This window comes from Rhyacophila brunnea, unplaced genomic scaffold (assembly GCF_057557595.1).
Source record: "Rhyacophila brunnea isolate RB1 unplaced genomic scaffold, BYU_Rbru_1.0 scaffold_10, whole genome shotgun sequence".
Taxonomy (NCBI): Eukaryota; Metazoa; Arthropoda; class Insecta; order Trichoptera; family Rhyacophilidae; genus Rhyacophila; species Rhyacophila brunnea.
In genome coordinates, this window is record NW_028232752.1 from 44,931,803 (window position 1) to 44,950,810 (window position 19,008).

At 39.5% G+C, this 19,008-nt stretch overlaps 1 long non-coding RNA gene across 2 annotated transcripts; it reads right to left on the reverse strand.

Moving 5' to 3' along the window:
* Positions 1-1,170: 1,170 nt before the first annotated feature.
* On the reverse strand, positions 1,171-12,214 carry LOC147079270 (uncharacterized). 2 transcript variants are annotated; one of them, XR_015071564.1, is made up of 4 exons: positions 11,931-12,214; positions 10,315-10,486; positions 9,741-9,936; positions 1,171-2,602 (listed from the first exon to the last, which is right to left on the reverse strand). It is a non-coding gene; the product is annotated as an uncharacterized LOC147079270 (long non-coding RNA). The 2 variants fall into 2 exon arrangements; XR_015071565.1 differs by having other exon boundaries at positions 12,010-12,182.
* Positions 12,215-19,008: the final 6,794 nt, after the last annotated feature.

Here is a 19,008-nt window from a genome sequence, read left to right on the forward strand (position 1 = left end):
ATAATAACTTAACTCAAAAGTTTCAGAGCTCAGCGCATCCGTTCACGAACTGTCAAACCAACCTTTTATTTACTTAAATTGGCCTACGCAAATTACATGAAATATTTTTTTTAAATTCACGCGATAACTTACGCACATCATATTATAAAATAGTAGATAGGGACATTTGTTTTGTCCACATCGCCACCCCTTATGTTTGTACTGCCGTGGATTGTGCACGACTGTCTCCCATAAGGCTATAAACGTGTCTGAAAGAAGAGATTTTAAGTTCTCACTCCGTCCCGATACAGAGCTGCACGGGACTGATTATATTACAACCATGCACCTAGGTGCTTAAAGAGTCTAGTTTTAGAAAGAAACAAAATAAATTGCGAGTGGGATGCCCGCTGACCTCGCACTGTCCTAAAAGTGACAATCAGACAATAAAACTATAAGTGCTTAAGAGTGAAAAAGTCAAAAAGTGAATAGTGCAAACGAGATTGAAGCGATAGTAGTGGTGTCGGTTCCTGACGCCACGCTAAGCGCAAGTTTAACGCACTGCGCATATCATAATCACTCAAGTGCAAAGTGCCACCCCAACATTAACATTAACATTGACAGCAACAATAGTGGACACTAACCTTTGAACTAAGTGAAAAAGACTCAAAGTGACATGGGTAACCCTAAGGGTGAGCCCATGGAAGTTAGCAGAGCCTCTGCCAGGAAGCGTAAATCCGACCTTGCCCAAGGGGCTGGGGACTCTAGCTCAGTCCCTACGACTAAGGGAGGAAAGGCTGACAAGGACAAGGGTCCCAACCTGAGGTCTAGTTCGACATCGACTTCCCAGGAGGAGTTGAACCCCATGACTGCTAGCATTCTCAGTGAGTCGCAGGATGTTGCATCGCGAGTAACAATTGCAATCAAAAAGGCGCTGGGCATCTTCACCAAAGATTCCCGCGTCCCCAGGGCCACAATTAATGAGGCATCGATTGAACTCCAGAAGGCCATCACCGAGACATGGGCTATGGCCATCGATTTGGAGGCACACAAAGCCATGTAAACGATCGCGCCTCACTAAGCACATTATCACACAAGGAGGGGGTTTTCAATCCGAGCCCGCCGTCCAGGAATGAAAAAATTACAAATAATTTAGATGAATGGAATATTACTTATACGCCAGTTGGTTATCAAATAGCCTTCTCTCCTCTTGGACCTCTCATCTCAGCATTTTCAGCTGTGCAACCAGCTAAGACGTCCTAGTAAGTAATTAGATAATAAATGTAACAGCATCCATCTCCCCACAACCAGAAACCGCTTCACACCCATGTACGTAGTATATCTACATGCCTACCGGTAAGTAGTAAAGGGTGCCTGCTGAAGGAAGGTAGGTAATTTAAAAAATGTCTTAGAGCAGCCATTTTTGCCGTTCCAAGGAAGAAGGCAGTAACGGACACACTTTCGAGATAAATGACATGTTTTCAAATTTTAGTACCTACTGTGAATTAATAGAAAATGGTGATACTTTTTATTAGTAGGATGGAAGACCCGTTCCGAATTCTGAATGGAGACAAAACCAGTTTCTGCTTATGCCCAAAGACTGGTAAGGTGATTGCCTCGAAAGGATACAAAAACATTCATCAGGTCCAATCCGGAAACGAAAAAGAAAACATAACAGTTCCTAAAGTGTTTTCCGCCGATGGTAAAATGTTACCACCGATGGATGTATTTGAGGCCACCTAAAGATATTGTTAACAGCATACCGACAGATCGGTTTATGGGTAAGACGGAGTCTGGATGGATGAAAAGCGAGACATTTTTTGAGTATGTGGCCAACGGTGTGGATATATGGCTTGATGAAAAAGACCAGTTATTCTTTTTGTCGACGCTCACAAATCCCATTTAACATTAAAATTGAGCAAATTTTGCAGCCAACGACAAATAATTCTATCTGCACTACCCCCAAACACGATGCACACCATGCATCCGGTAATGTCAGCGTGTTCAAACCACTTAAAGACATTTCGAGCAACCTAAATATGGTCGAAACCATCAAAAATAGATTCAGAAAATGTGGTCAAATTAGGTGTACATTACATGAAATTTACCATAGTCACTGTGACACTGCATTGAATCAGTCAATCAATTATAGTGAAAACATTGAACGCCCATGTTGTCAAATCTATCGATAAGTTATCGTTCGGTCGATTCGCACGAGCGGGCCCACGCCCATCTTATATACCTACCCTACTACATACATATTAAATTTGTCAACACAAATCGAAAATTTTTGAAGGACACAGGTAAATGCATTTGACATAATAACGATCAGGTCGGCGTCCACAGTGAAGGGTGGAAATCCAAGATAGCCGATTTCATTATTACAATGTATAAGATTGAGGTGAATTGAAATCGGTACGCGGATCGTTCTCAAACGCTTTGACGTTGGGCTCGGACAAAGCTCGGTGTCGATCGGTCCGTTCACTGTGCACGCCAAGCCTTGGAATATTTAGACACAAACTTTGCGATGATCAATAAGACATCAGCTCTCGACTCCTGTCGTCTTCTCTTCTCCGATGATGCGGTGCACGATGAATATCCGGCGCCGTCATACTCCCGAGGCATTCTGAAAGCGGACACGCAAAATATGAGATTAGACAATAGTAAATTTACATTTCCACTCATACGGTAGACTGTATTATTACGATTCGGTTAGGCAGGGTTGAATTGATTTTTAAAAATTAACCGTCTGCAATTTGTATTTTCAGTTCGTATTTATGTCGGATCTTAAGACTACCTTCATCTTTCGCCGCTGACATAGAGCAACGAATGACCGGGACCCGAGAAGAGCGGAACGAGCTGAGGGAAGCCCGATGAATGAAAATTAATTTTCTCAGGACACACCACAAAGAGATTCACTTAACCCGTACACTGCGGTGGGCACGTAAACATGTTGCAATGGGCACTCGCACTCGCTCGGTCACAGACGACAGTGAAAACCAATTTTTGCTGCAGTTCATTGATTAACTAAATAAAGAATATAATTATACTGTTGTGTTGCGCTACATTCAATAGGATCGAACTGACACTTGAAATGCATCCAAGACCAGTCGTCACGTGTGGTCCGGAAACTTGGCGCACGGGCCAATCGACACCTACACATCGTCACCGTTCAGGCAAAAGTCACCAACCCTGAAAATGGCAGTTTCGAGTTGAGTATGTCACCCGAAGCATAAAATTATGTGTTTTAAGATGCAAGTCACCACGGTACATTAGTTAGTAAAATGTTGCTTAAATCCGAATTATTTGTTTTTCACTAAATGACTGATGATGACAACAAGCATAAGTCATTATAGGTGAATAGACATTATAGACTATAAAAAAATAAATCCTTTGTTATGAATATTATATAAGCAAGTCTTTTCTTTTTTCAAAAGTTTTACTGACTTAGTCATTTAACAACTTCTAATACTTGTCTGAAATACGCAAAAATAACCAAACAGGAATAGTTTAGCTTGTTATAATAAGATCGCTTTGGTCTAAATTAAATCAAACAAAACTCACCATAGCGTAAGGGTGACTTTTGTCTGTTCGTAAATGCAGCACAGCGATGACGAAATAAACAAGCAAAAGTCACCATCCAACCATAGAGAGTTGTGATTAACAATTATTTTTCGTTTATGGTCAGTTTCGTCCATGATCATGTTGAGACATTTTTACGCTTTTCGCTTCACTTGCATCGTGTCACCTGTCATTGAACGTTTGGATCTTCGGGTTACGCTATTGTTTCGATTGTGGTTGTTATTTTACTAGATACCGTAATGCTTTGCAAGATTTGTAATATTGATTTGTCGAACAGGAGTTCTGTTATGATGCATTACTGGAAATATCACAGTGCATCAAGTGACAATGACCAGGAGACTGTTGATCCTAGCTTTGTTCCAGACGATATTGATGGAGAAACAGACGGTAGTCACTATGACATTGTTATTTTCCTGTTATGGATACCAGTGGCGGCCGGTGGTTTCCAAAATTGCTTTCATTAGGGGTGCACTAAAAATTTTCTTACCTATTTACAAAGCATATCAATTCAGCTTTTGTTTCTGTTTAGCGAAACACCTCAATCACTTCTCATTGAAGTCTGGAACTGTTTGTAAAAGTTTTTTCTCAATGCTTAACACATGGTAAGTATTTCTTAAAGACGATTTAATTCTTTTAATGGTTGAAAAACACTTTTCACTTTCCACAGATGTCATCGGACCATCCTTTTTTTATCTCTTATTATTATTATTGATAAAGTCTACGTTTACCGACATCATTTTAAAACACATACACTTCACTGATTAAAGTATAATTATATGTATTATTATGAATCTTTTATTCAAAATTTATTTTTATGAACAAAATTATCGATATAACGTGACAAAACACCTAAAAAAGCCGACTATAGACCGCAACCACAGAAACCATACTGAATTGTATTGTTAGTAAATAAATATCTGAAGAAAATATTTAAAAATAAAAAAATGTATAACTGTCGATTGGAATAGGTAGGTACGTATTTTTCGACTCTCGACGTCAGTTACGTTGTCTACAAAAAGCAATAAAAGTCCGCGCCGCATTGTTAAAAATATGACATCTGTTATAATAATTCACTCACTTTGAGAAATAACATAGTAACTAAGATATAATTTTTTTGTAAATTATATTCAAATATCTGCAAATATAAAATGATTAAAGGATCGTATCCATAATATTTATGTTGATAATCAATTTGTATTCAATATCAGCCTATTTAAAATGAATTTATATAAGATTTAAATAAAAAAAATCTATTTTTTTATTAATCCTGCTAAATCTCAGTTACTACATTTTTCCGCGTGACTTCCGTGCTGCGTTTTAAAAGGTCATAAAATCATGTGTATTCATGAGTTGTTTATGGATTTCACGTCGGGTTCAACTATTATTACACAGTGTAATGTTAATGGCAAACCAAGATCGATATTAGGGCGCTGGCCACAGCGCTCGTTTTGGATGACTGTTCAATGGGTGCATGCTTTTGGTAATTTACATGGATTAAATTGTGATAAACGAGTGATGACTTATGAATAACATTGTTGCACATTGAGAGATGTTTAGGAAAAAGGAGTGCAGCGCACATGCATGGTGTTAGAGAAGCTGCCGCTGATGAATACTATTCAATTCATATTATTCAAAAAATAAAATATTTAAAAACAATGAGACATTTTCTTGATCACACATAGGTTTGTTTTCAGAATGCGAGCAACATACCAACAAAACAGGTCGGTGGCGCAAGTCAGATCCTTCTACTTGGACTCGCAACGTTGTAAAAGATCTTAGGAATTCTGGAAAGGCCTATGAAACAAAAAACGGGCGTTTATTGCCAAAACTCCCAAAACAGCCAGCTCCACTAAATGCATATTTACTTGCTCCACGAAGTTTATTGAAGAACAAAGAATATTAATATGCTCTGAATGCTGGAGTCTGGGTGACTATTGTCGTCAAAAGGATTTTATCCTGAAGAACCCAAAGACTGTTGAAATTAAATGCAGAATAGAAAAGTCACCTCTCAAGAAACGATCGATGGCAGAGAAAAAGGGTTTGCCGAGACTTCTTTTTAAAAACATTATGTATCAGTAATGGCCCTGTTAACAAAGCTTACGAAAAAGCCAATAAATTTAATGTATTTAACACCAAAGATCATTTATTGCATCAAAACCAAATTAATTTAAAAATGAATTTACTATAAGTAGTAAAACCTTGTTTATTTTTGTAATTTTTTTTTCCATTTTTGTATTAGTACATTGTTGACTATTTAAAAAGGTGTCTCTATTATTTAAAGAAATGAAGGGGGGGCCTAGATTAGATTTTTTTAAAGGGAGGTGTAGTAACAGGAAGTTTGGAAACCACTGGTTTATACAGTGACGTCCCATGGGGGTAGGCAGATTAAGCGTCGCTTGGGGGCGGCAGTTACTTCAAGGGCGGAAAATCGAGAACCATTTGGTATAAGTACCGGGTAGTCCCAGAAGTACCCGACCTGACTTATAGTTAGCAGTTTGAAAATAATGACCATGACAGAAAGTACCAACCATATAAAGAGCATAAGTTTGACGACGCTACGTTTTTCAGTAATTATTTCACGACAGTGAACGCCTCAGTGAATTTGTAAACACAGAAAAAATTGGTCATAGTTATGTGATACAATACTTTCATTTTAAAAGCTTCATTCCAACCAATATCGAAGCGGCGCTAGATTCTACTCTGGGGGTGTCTGCTGCTTTGTTTACAATAGTAACATATTGGGTGGCTGAGTTTAAACGAGCTCTGACGAGCTGAAAAGATGAACATCGCAGTGGTCGACCAAATGAGGTGACCACGCCAGAAATGGTGACGAAAATCTACAAAATGGTATTGGATGATCGTTGACTGAAATTGCGCGAGGTAGCAGACATGGTAGGCATTTCAAAAAATGCTGTACATCACATATTGACTGAAAATTTTGACATGAGAAAGCTGTGCGCAAGGTGGGTGCCGCGATTATTCACAATGTAAAAAAAACAGCATCGTGAGGATGTTTCGATCGAGTGTTTGGCGAAGTTTTGCAGCAATAAAGCAAGAGTTCGTGCGTTTATTCATAACCATGGATGAAACATGGGTCCATCACTTCACACCTGAAACAAAGGAATAGTCGAAACAATTGACTGAAAGGGGAGAATCGGCTCCGAAGAAGGCGAAGACAGTTCCATCTGCAGGCATGGTCATGACGTCAGTTTTTTGGGATGCGCGTGAGGTAATTTTCGATTATCTTCAGAAAGGAAAATCAATCAACAGCGTGTATTATGCAAACTTATTGCAGCGTTTGAGTGATGAAATTAAGAAAAACAACTGCATTTGGCGAAAAAGAAAGTTTCATTTGGACGGTGTTATGCAGTAACCAGTTAAGCGACACTTTTGTGTTTTTGCGTTTTTCGTTTTAACGACAATATGAATATGTTTTCTACGTTTTGCAAAAAAGATCATGGTCAAATTCGGTCTATATTGCCATCTATGAGACTTTAAAAAAAATGTGTGTATACAATAAACAAATCCATTTTGCAGTAAACAGTCATCCACCAAACAACATGGCCGCTGTTGTGAAACTGAGATGTCAAACGTTGTCGTTTTTTGCATTTTCTTACAATATCTGCCTAGTTATCGTCGCCCCACTTACTTAAATTCATTATAATTATTGTTTTATAAGTTACAGTGGAAATATAAGGCTAAGATAAGCTGAATTGAATAATAAAAAAGGGTTTTTTAGGATGTGTCACTTTCAGCCTTCACTAAACTGATTATTGCAAAAATTATGTTCCCACTTTTATGGTGCATAATCAGTTGCTTAACTGATTATCGCGAAATGTGATTCACGTTTTTCATTTTATTTGGTGCTTAACTGGTAGTTACAAAATGATTTACTGAAATATTTGGTTAATACATAAATATTGCCTTAACAATAAAAATATTGCCTTTAACAATTTATTAGTATTATAAGGAATTTTATTTAAATGTAAATGGGGATTATTGGTGGTAATATATTTTTTCCCTTTTTTCCAAGATGAATAGAGGCAAACTCATGGTCTATGGAAAGAAATGAAATGGCTTTGAAAAATAGAAGAGACATTACCAGCTCGGCAGTGATTGAAGAAGATATTGTAGTATTGTCAATATTATTGAAGATACCGTTCTTAGTTTTGGAGGCACATCAAATTATAATAATACATTAAATAGAAAACCTATCAGCAGAAAAAACAACTGATCTAAAAAATATACTAAGCTTTGTACTCAAAGATGCCATACCCTTCTACCAATTTGTCGATAATGACGGTGCTGATTATACTGACGATGTAGAAGGGTTTGAATTTTGAAATCGAATAGAATTTATACTTTGACACTAATTTTAAGTTTTATTCATCGGTTAAGACATAACATTTACATTTATCTTTATTGCTTTTGTTTATTCAGTTATTCATACTATATTGTAATAAACACATAATTTTCTAATAAATATTCTATGTTCATATTGATTTTTTAATAAGCAAAACAAAATTCGTAAATAATTGATATGTTAATGGAAAATCAGTGAAGTCACACTTTTGGTGCATAGTGGAATACTGCAAAACTAATATATTTTTTTTTGCAACGATTACTATTTTTCAATAACCATTTACCTAATATATTATAAACAACGGATCATATTATTAAAAAAGTCTTTGCAAAAAAAATTATAACTGTATTCATTATCTTGACTAAATGGTGTACATTTTAACTTCAAATGCTTATAACTCAAAACTACGTTTTGGTGGATAACTGGTTACTGCATAACACCGTCCATTTCATCAGGACAATTCATCAGTTCACACATCCGTTATCGCGATGGCCAAAATCAATGAGTTAAAGTTCGAATTGCTTCCTCCCGCACCCTATTCGCCAGATTTAGCCCCCTCGGATTATTTTCTGTTTCCAAACTTGAAAAAATGACTCGGTGGTAAAAGATTTACCAACAATGAAGAGGTGGAGTCTGCGGTTGATGGCTATTTTGAGGAGCTTGACGATTCTCACTATAAACAAGGTATTGTTGATTGGTACAAACCAAATGTGTCAGAAATATCAACGAAATAGAACCTCAGACTTTTGATGATTTGATGAAGAATTTTGACGAAGTGTCTAACATAATTAATTACCTATATTATATTTATTCTCTTTTTATATCTAAATTTAATTTTTATATTTGGTACAGTTCGGTAATGAGGAATACAGCGGAAAACACATTTTGAAAATACCCGATATACTGGATTATTTGTTAGGTTAACCTAACCAAACCTAACCTAACTTAAACTAACCCAAACTAACAAATAATCCAGTATATCGGGTATTTTCAAAATGTGTTTTCCGTTGTATTCCTCATAACCGAACTGTACCATATATTTTGTTAGTAATGTATCCATACAACACATTTCTTAGATATTGGAGTCATAAAAGGATGATAAAAAATACTGTACAAAAACATAGCCTAAACTGCCTAGGGGCGGCATTCCGTCTAGGGACGTCACTGGGTTTATATAGTCAAACTTGGTTATTACGAGGAAGATGGGACCGACTGAATTTGCTCGTTATAAGCGTTACTCGTTATATTAGAGAATTGGTATTTTTAAATGAGCAGTCACATAACACAAAAAGTCACAATTCAAACAAGAATACACAATTAGAATTTTTCCCCAAAACAAGCATGGCATTCATGACTACAAAAGAAGTTGTTTATTGTAATGAACGCTGGTAGGTACCTACTGACTTCAGCTTGGATTTTTTACATAAAATTTCAACTATATGCGTGGATACTTATTCAATTTTGTCAGCGAAAACACCCAATTAGGTATGTACACTTAACTAGTGTCATAAACGTAATACGATCCTTGCGGCACCGGCCTACTGTCGGATTTTATTGCTTAGGGTTGAAAATGTTTTTAAACGACTGACACTTTAACAGTTTTAAGTTGTTAAGTTGCATTTGAACACTGGAGATCATAAACAGCTACGGACGGATGAATGCAGATGCCAAAACTAAACTAGGGATGCGGTGCCACAAACATTAATAAATAATAAAACAATTAATGCGTTGACCGGATTGAAAATCCAAGCTTTCCGTGAGACTCGCACTGGAAAGTGCAGTATCGCACGTCGCGACAGGCACATCATTATTGACTTACATAATGTGTGAAGATACGGCAACGGACCGGCACAGCCGCATGCTACACCACTTGAGGGTTTCAATATCTCCATGTCCCATCTTCATCTTCATCCTGCTGAATAACCTTCATACGATGCGTTCATGTCGGCGTGGCCAGGAAAGAAGCAGGACAGTCGATGAATAATAATAAAAATAATCATCGGTGACGGTGGAATCTGAAAAAGACAGAATAATGCATGAGTTTGTTAATCGGGAAATAACTACTATAAAATAACATCTGCGTTGTATACTTGTACGCGGCATACTACTGAATTTGACAATCCAATTCCGGCGAATTATAGAGCTTGGTTTTGTACTTTCAACTAATAAAAATAACGGCGGATTATAGTAGTTATCAGATAATCGAGCGGCGGATTACTGAGTGTACTGTACCTACAAATTTCTCAAAAAAAAAACAACTAGGTATAATCCGCCGTTTTCACTAATTGGACACTTGTCTGGTTTTTGGGGTGGCGGATTACTGAGAGAGTACTGTATGTCTATCTCAAACAACAAATATCAATCAGTAAATGGTTATAATTGGTTCAACTAACCGCAAACTGTACATATAGTACAATGATCCCCTGCTGGTGGGCGACTCCGTCGTGTCCTGAGGCTTCTCTTCAATGTACCGGATCGGGAGACTGAGTCTGCGGTGGTCCAAGATATGGCATCTTTAAGGCGGCGTGAGGAGAATCAGAGAATGGCAGCCAAGACATGACAGTCCTATAAGAATACAATAAATTGAGATGTAACCTTCCAACAGTATGAGGTGTACAATCAATGTTAAACACTCGGAACCGATGGGACTCATACATAATTTGAAAAACGCTTCTGAGAAATATATAGCCACTAGAAAATGTAGATCGTAGTTATTTTCTACAAACATGTATCTCAATTTTTGTCAGTTTTAAGTTGTTTCATGTAATGAATTGAGAATATTCTACTAACATGCATCTCAAAACATACTTTATAAGAATGACATAATAGATTTAAGCAATACAAAACAATCATATCACAATAAAAGACTTTTATAAATATTATAAACTCGTATCCTGAGTTACGTGTTTGTAAGTACAAAATACTGAACTCCGACAGGTGATTTTTCTATTAGTCAAAATACGTGTTTACTGCAGTAATATTGTGGAATGATTCACAGTAAAGTTGCAGCGCATTCTCATATCTCTGGCAATATGACTGATCGGTCCAAAGTATAATGCAATAGATTGAAGAAACATAACATTTTTTTCATGAAGAATCAAGTTATTTGTCTCTCCTGAAAAGTTGTGTTTTTTGAGATACGTGTTGATACCATGACAACTGGCAGGATTCGAACCTGCGCCCATCTGCGTTGACCACTATGGTGCGAAAACGTCTTCTTGGCTACATGTTAAAACTCCACATGTTAAGGCTCCGCCTATTTTTAACCGCACTTCCATTATAAACTAACAAGCTCCTCCCTTTAGTAAACAGCAGCGCCTAGAAGCGTAGCCAAGATGTTTTCGCACCATAGTGGTCAACGTGTCCTATTGTAGTGTTAATTATTCGAGAATTTCCTACCCTATTTAGCTGCCATACCGGAATGCGAGCAGACTTGTGTATAGAATAGACCTGCTGGGGTTAGAGACCATTTAAACCGCTTGTTTTCAAGATACAGTATTGTTATTATTTAATTCACACGCCACTGTTGCCAGTAAACCCATGCACATGTACAGGCGCTATAAAGCACGCAAATTCGTATGGCGGACTGCTCAAACTACATTCAAATCAGATCGGGAGATTTTATCAAATGAGTTCTTCGTTGAACATTTCACCGTGGAATACATTTGTAGGTACGTATCATACAAAATGCGGCGATAGTTTGCAAATAGTACTGTTCCAATTAGATTTACCCTAACCTAACCTAACTAGTAAAGACATCTCCACATGTTGTAGCATACGTACAAATATACTCCACGGTGAAATGTTTAACGAAGAACTTGTCACTTGATTAAATGTTACACGTACTGCGGCGCACGAATAAGTGTCCTGCGGTGAACTGTTTACGTACAAATTTCTGGATACGAGGTTAGGTTTGGTTTGGTCTAAAAAGAAAGTTGTAAAATCTCATGTCCACCTCTGCGGCACATTTACATTTCAGCGAGTCTGTAAAATCATAATAAACACTCACGGCTAATCAGAAGATGCTAACCGCTGTTTGATGTTTCAACTGTCTCTGTAAAATAGATTTCATCATCGCAGAAATTTACCTCGAGGGAAAAGGCAGTTTACCGTCGATCGAGCCGGTGAATAATATGCTTACATGATGATTTATTCGCTTATCTTCGTCTCAATTGGATGGTTTTCGTTTTAAGACTTTTAAGATAGAAGATTGGTGAAAACAAAAAACACGTGCTGTCGTTGTTTGAAAAGAACGAAAGAGAAAGAACCATAGATTGCATAGCAGTGTTGCCATATTTTGAAAGTGGAATTATAGTACAGAGCCTCCAAAATTATAGTATTTGGAGATAAAATATAGTACGCGTTGTCATCTGTTGAAAATGAAAATTTTCCCAATTTTTCATAGTCGGCTCGTTTTTATTAGGAAAAATATTTCGCCGCGGGCCGCAGGTTCCCGATTTTTCATAGCCGGCTTGTTTTTTTTAGGAAAAATATTTCGTCGCGGGCCGCAGGTTCCCGATTTTTCATAGTCAGCTTGTTTTTTTTAGGAAAAAATTTTCGTCGCGGGCCGCAGGTTCCCGATTTTTCGTGGTCGGCTTGTTTTTTTTGGGAAAAATATTTCGCCGCGGGCCGCAGATTTCCAAATTTTTGAAGACCACTCGATTGCGAAATGACAAATGCTGAATTATAGTACTTTTATATAAAATTATAGTATGATTTTCAAAATTATAGTATTTTGGGCGTACTATACCTATTTTATATCGTACATAGTACGCGGACCAAAATTATAGTACAAATACTATAATTATAGTACGGTTGGCAACACTGTTGCATAGACTTAATAAACATAGATAATCTAATAAATTATACATATACTAGAAACTCTAGAACAGTGTTGCCATATTTTGAAAGTGAAAAGTACAGAGCCTCCAAAATTATAGTATTTGGGGATAAAATATAGTACGCGTTGTCATCTGTTGAAAATGTATAAAAATAACGGAGAATAATTAATAGAATGTGCAATGTGTTCGCCGCGGGCCGCAGGTTCCCGATTTGTCATGGTCGACTCGTTTTTTTTAGGAAAAAAATTTCGCCGCGACATGGCAATTGCGAAATTATAATTTTTTTACATATTTTTTTCCGATATTTAAAATTATAGTATTTTAGGCGTACTATACTGGTTTTATATCGTACATAGTACGCGGACCAAAATTATAGTACAAATTCTATAATTATAGTACGGTTGGCAACACTGCTACGTCTTTAAAAAAATCTAATGTAGGCACCTCCCCCCCTGATTTCATTAAATAATACACCTGTTTAAATAGTCAACAATGTACCTACTTACGAATACAAAAATGAAAAAAATAAACAAGGTTTTACTACGTATACTACATTATTCGCTATTGACTCTGAAGTCCCTTGAGATGTTGATCGTATTTTTGCCTTGTGTTCTTCTGCGCTGGCCCCTTTTTACCCCCTTTTCTTCTCGATTATTTACCTCTCTGGTTGTTCATCTTGTTTTTTACCGGCTGGCAGGACTGACGCTTGTATCGCGGCGTGCTTTGTCTTTGGTATTCATTGTTTGATTGTATTGCTTTGTTCGAAAGCGAAAAATTTTTGTCAGTGCAGTTAAATTGTGAAAATTGTGCAATAATGGAGCGTAATGAAGCCAGTAACGTCGCGGAGGGACTAGCGATGTAGACCGACTCGAATGAATCGGAATTGCTGTTGGAAGATCCAGTGGGTGAGCTAAGGGAAACAGTTAGATCCCTGGACAACAAGGTATCACAAATTTTTTCAATCTTGACCCAACAGGGTCTGCCTGCAGTGGTGCCTACTCCGCAGAAGCCGATGGTAAACATCGACTCTCCGGTAAGTTTTTTACGGCCGCCCGCAAGGCCTGAGACAGCGGAAAAACCCAACAGGATTCCGTTGCATGTATTTAGCGTCATAGTTCAGGAGCCTGCTTTTCCGACGCCAGACAAAGCTCGGGTAGCGGAACTTACCAGGCTCCAACTGTTCGACACAGATAATTGGGCGGGGGTTCGCTACGCTGAAACCCAAAAACAATATTTGGCGGCCCCGTCTTTCGTTGAGTTGGGACTCAACGATGAGTTACGCCCCTACGACCATTCATCGCAAACAATACATTTAATGGAGCGTACGATTGCCGGCCTCCAAAATGCAATGCTTGCTCAAAAAGAGTGTATTCGGGACGCGTTGCAGCGAGTGGTCGACTCTGTCAGCGACCACACCATCGGTACGGCTCTTTTTGAGACGGTCGTAAAGGAGTTCGGGCCCTCTTCAGCACTCAACAAAGTGTCTGAGGACGTCACCCGAATCCTTTGTGGAAAGCGGGCAGAGTTAGTTCAGACGAGGCGGAAGAAAATCCTCTCCGGTATAAGAGACACCTTCACCCGAGAGGCTCTTAACAAGATCCCACCTAGCGCCGAACACATCTTCAATAAAGATAAACTGGCGGTATTCCTAGAGAGAGGTGGGGGTCGTGAGAAGGTCTTCGATCAGACCACCAAAGTGGTTGACCAGGTCAGGGAGAGTCAACCTAGCACTTCGTCAGGTGGACGCAAGGACACCTTTCGGAGGCAGGGATATACGAGGAGGATACCAGACCAGGTTAGGGGTGGCCTGCCGAAAGGCCCACGCCCATCCAACCGAGGTTTTCCCAGAGATAACCGAGGTGGTGCAAGAGGCACTTACCCAAGACGCAGGTGACCGGGTCTCCCTCACCACGTTCAAAGGGGGACGCCTCCAGCATTTCCAGGAAATCTGGCAGGCCAAGGGTGCACCACCACCATTATTAAAAATAATAACGGGAACCCGTATTCCGTTTATAAAGAAACCCCCTCTAATAATGCCTTCCGTGCAATTCCAGAAGGATTTCCAAACGCGACAATCGCCGGAGATAACTTCACAAATCGCGGAACTGAAGGAATCGGGAGTATTGGAATTGGCAAAACCATCTCCAAGCTTCCTCTCAACCCTGTTCCTAGTAAGGAAGCAAGACGGCAGTCAACGACCCGTCTTCAACCTAAAACGCCTAAACGGTTTCCTACAACCAAGGCCGTTCAAACTGTTCCACCACTTCAAGGACCCAACATTCCTGCAAAGGGAAGACTGGTTAGTAAAAATAGACCATAGCCAAGCGTACCTACATGTACCTATAGCTATACAACATCGCCGATTTCTTCGGCTAGTTTACCAAGGAGAACTCCTTCAATTCACGTGCCTTCCATTCGGACTGTCGGCAGCACCAAGACTGTTTGCCTCGTTAACAAACTGGGTGGCCGAACACCTCCGGGGTAAGGGTATGAGAATCGTCACTTACTTAGACGACTTTCTCATGGCAAATCAGTCCAGAGAGATTCTCCTGTCGCAACTGACTTATATGATAGATTTCATGCAAGCTCTAGGCTGGATAATCAACAAGAAAAAATCTTGTCTGATTCCAAGCCAACAGCGGGAGTTCTTGGGTATCACGTGGGATACTCACAACAATCGGAAATATCTATCAACAGAGAAGTGCACATCACTTCGTCACCACCTGCAATTGCAGATCCAAAAAGGCAGTTGGTCGCTCAGGCAGGCCCAACGCCTCCTCGGGCGACTCAACTTTGCAACCTTCGTCACTCCACAGGGGAGGTTGAATTGCCGACGTCTACAACGTACGAGCGCTCAATTATCGAGGAGCCACCCTCACAAATCAGCATCGATTCCTCCACAAGCTCGAGAGGACATCATGTGGTGGATTCGAGCGGTGGGCTCCTCAGGAAAGATTCACAGGGCAACCTACAATCACTTCCTCACCACAGACGCAGCCGATTCAGGCTGGGGAGCGCAGTTAGACGAGTACCACCTATCAGGTACATGGACAAAACGCCAATCCACGTGGCACTCCAACCGAAAAGAGCTGTTTGCGGTACTTTCAGCCATACAACTCCGGGAACAAACCCTCAGGGGATCAGAATTACTCCTACAAACCGACAACAAAACAGTGGTGGCCTACATCAACAACGAAGGGGGCACAAAGTCCGCAAGCCTACTAAGTCTTTGCCGACAGATCCTGGAAATCGCCAACCAGGCCAGTATATCATTGACTGCACAATACCTTCCAGGAAAATACAACTGCGTGGCAGACCATCTCTCACGCAGCAAAATTATCCCAGAATGGCACCTAGTTATGGCGGCTACAGCTCCCCTATTTCAAAGATGGGGACTCCCAGACGTAGACCTGTTCGCGTCCAACACAGCCCATGTTGTCGCAACCTATGTCTCACGAAATCCGAACGATGCTCTTGCACTGTTCCACGATGCCTTCAGTCGACAGTGGGACTTCAAACTAGCCTGGATATTCCCGCCACCGAATCTAATTCCACAAGTATTGGCACACCTGAACATGGCAAGGGGAAAATATTTACTAGTGGCCCCATGGTGGAAGAAGTGTTTTTGGAGCGCAGACCTACAGCAGAGATCACTGGAACCCCCCTACCCGATCCCGCACTTGGAGTCATTTCTAGTGGATACAGTGACAAACCATCCACCTCCACAAGTCCGGGACCTATCACTCCAGTTATGGATAATTTTGGGTGGGCAGAGTTAATTTCTAGCTGGTCGGTAGAGGACAGATCACTTCTCACTTCTGGCTGGCGACCATCCACTTTGAAGACTTATAGACCGGCATGGGACAAATGGAAGACATGGTGCATGGCCAACACGATAAGCTATAATACCCTCGAGCCGATTGAAGTGGCTAGATACCTGGGTCACTTATACAATAAGGAAGGTCTTTCATATAACACTATTCTTGTACATAAGTCAGCCATAGCTACCTTTTGCAAACCTATGATCAGTAAAGACATCAGCAGTAACATAGTAGTGCGTCATAATATGTTAAAAGCCATATCCACCCGCAAGACTAGACCTACAAAACCACCGATTTGGGATCCTAGAATAATCGTGGACTACCTCAAGAAAACAACACCACTAGTATACAACCTATATGAGGTTTCACGCAGAACAGCTATACTATTATTACTCGCATCGGGACGACGGGTTCGTGACCTTACCCTACTCAGTATAGCGGATAATGGCCTAGTCGATAATGGCGACCATATAATTATATGGCCAGTGTTTGGTTCCAAGACGGACACATCAAGGCACCGCCAATCTGGATGGAAATTAAGCGCTTCCAGTTGCCAAAACATCGATCCAGTTTTTTGGCTACGAAAACTTATCTGCGTTTCCAATGAGAGAAGAGAAGAGGGTGGTAATATTCCGGCATTATTTATCTCGTCAAGAGGCCCCCCAAAACCTGCGACTCGAGCAGTCATTGGAAATTGGGTGAAGTCAGTACTCGCTGATGCAGGGGTACAGGAATCACCAGGCAGTACTCGATCAGCAGTCACTTCTCTAAATTGGTTAGAGAACTACCCCATAGATGACATCCTGCAGAGAGGTAATTGGCGCCAAGAAGCTACTTTTAAGACATTTTACCAGAGACCGATAGACACACAGACTTCTACAGCGGGAGAACAAAATATGTTGACCTCTCTATTCAGCCCGGTACACTGAGCCTAAAAGCTAGGAGATGTTATACCTAATTCTCATGTTAGGTTCATCCACCTTATCTTGCAGGATCTATCTTGCTTTACCAGGTGATAACAAACAGATATCTCAAGGGACTTCAGAGTCAATAGCGAATAATGAAAGGAGTTTTACCTACCATTAAAACTCTTTAACTTCCACGGTGGCCGCGCGGCTTAAGCGTTGAACTATCACGCCGTGGGTCTCAGGTTCGAATCCTGGGTCTGGCAAGTACACATATTGTTTTTCAATTTGTGTGTGAGTCAGGGTATGGACCTAATAGGTTGAGCAAGTGGTTGACATCCATTTCTCGTAAAAAACAAAATCTGTTAATACAAACCTCTACTCTGTGGAGGCCCATATGATCCTATTAGGATCGGACATGGTCGAAAAAAAAAAAAAAAAAAAAAACCCTTATTATTCTTGTTGACTCTGAAGTCCAGAGAACACCTACCTGGTTTCCTTGAGACATATCAAATTGAATACCAAAGACAAAGCACGCCGCGATACAAGCGTCAGTCCTGCCAGCCGGTAAAAAACAAGATGAACAACCAGAGAGGTAAATAATCGAGAAGAAAAGGGGGTAAAAAGGGGCCAGCGCAGAAGAACACAAGGCAAAAATACGATCAACATCTCAAGGGACTTCAGAGTCAACAAGAATAATAAGAGTTTTAATGGTAGGTAAAACTCCTTTCATTATTTTTTGACGAATGTGCTTGTTTAGTTTAGTTTAGTCAATCCAAATTCATCTTCGTTCATTGACAAATGGATTCTACCACGGACTCCTCATCCTGAAGCGGACATCCAGAGTCAGGATTTTTCAACTATATATTTAAAATATTTAATAGGTCTGAAACAAAACAGCGCCGCAGGCAATTTTTTTCCTATTAATAAAATAATGTAAAAAAAGTCATTGTCATTTTGATTTCCTAAGCTCCATTTTTTTATGAATGCCTTCACTTTGTCGTTTTGAATCACTGAATGCATTAGTGGTCCCTGGATTGATTTATTCACTCATTTTTTTTTATTTCAACCGAATAGACAAGTTTAACAACAAAATTTTATCGTTCTGAGATATCCCGGGACCTGGTGGCTAGCTCGGGATGTTGGTGGGACCCGGGATTTACAAAAATTAAATAAAAAATGAAAAGTCTTTCTTTGTCGAACACGTGACTTTATATTTTCAATAGTTATTTTTACAAAGAAACTTATGTTTAACAGTATCCGAATTAATCGTATATTGTTACATTCTTAATGTTAGTTAAATACCTTAACATCGCTTATAATCTAATTATTAATTATCTGAATTCGTTGTATTAAGTTTTTTTTTAGTGCGGGAATTCGCGAACCCGATTCCGCATCCTCCGGCGACTATGTATTTTTTTTAATGGCAACCCTAGACTGACTTTTTTTATCAAGCAGTGTTGCCATCCGTCCCTTACATACTATTATTAAAATTAGATACAATTCTTACGTGATAACTA